We start from the raw sequence: 364 nt of genomic DNA, 5'->3' as shown, positions 1-364 counted from the left end.
ACGGTAGGTGTATCTTGAACATTGTAAGACTTTGGCAATGGTCTTCCAAAATATGCCATTTTACATTTCCACCTAAATGTATTAGGAGAGTTCTGGAACATCCACAAACCTGCTGCCACTTGGTATGATCGGCCTTTTCCACTGGAGCCATTCAAATAGGTGGATGGCAGTAGATGACTGGTGTTTCAATGTGCATTTCCCTAATGACTTCTGATGGTGAACATCTTTTCATATGCCTGTCTGTCATTTGTCTCTCTTCTTTGGTAAAGTGTCTGTTCAAACCATTTGCCCATTTTTTCTAGGCCGTTTCTCCATTATTGAAAACCCCATCGGTTTTAATGGGTGGTGCAAAACGGATAGCTAA

The sequence above is a fragment of the Crocuta crocuta genome, unplaced genomic scaffold (genome assembly GCF_008692635.1).
Source record: "Crocuta crocuta isolate KB4526 unplaced genomic scaffold, BGI_CrCroc_1.0 scaffold467, whole genome shotgun sequence".
In the NCBI taxonomy this organism is placed as follows: Eukaryota; Metazoa; Chordata; class Mammalia; order Carnivora; family Hyaenidae; genus Crocuta; species Crocuta crocuta.
The sequence above is the reverse complement of the archived record's forward strand: the minus strand, read 5'-3'. Positions refer to the sequence as shown.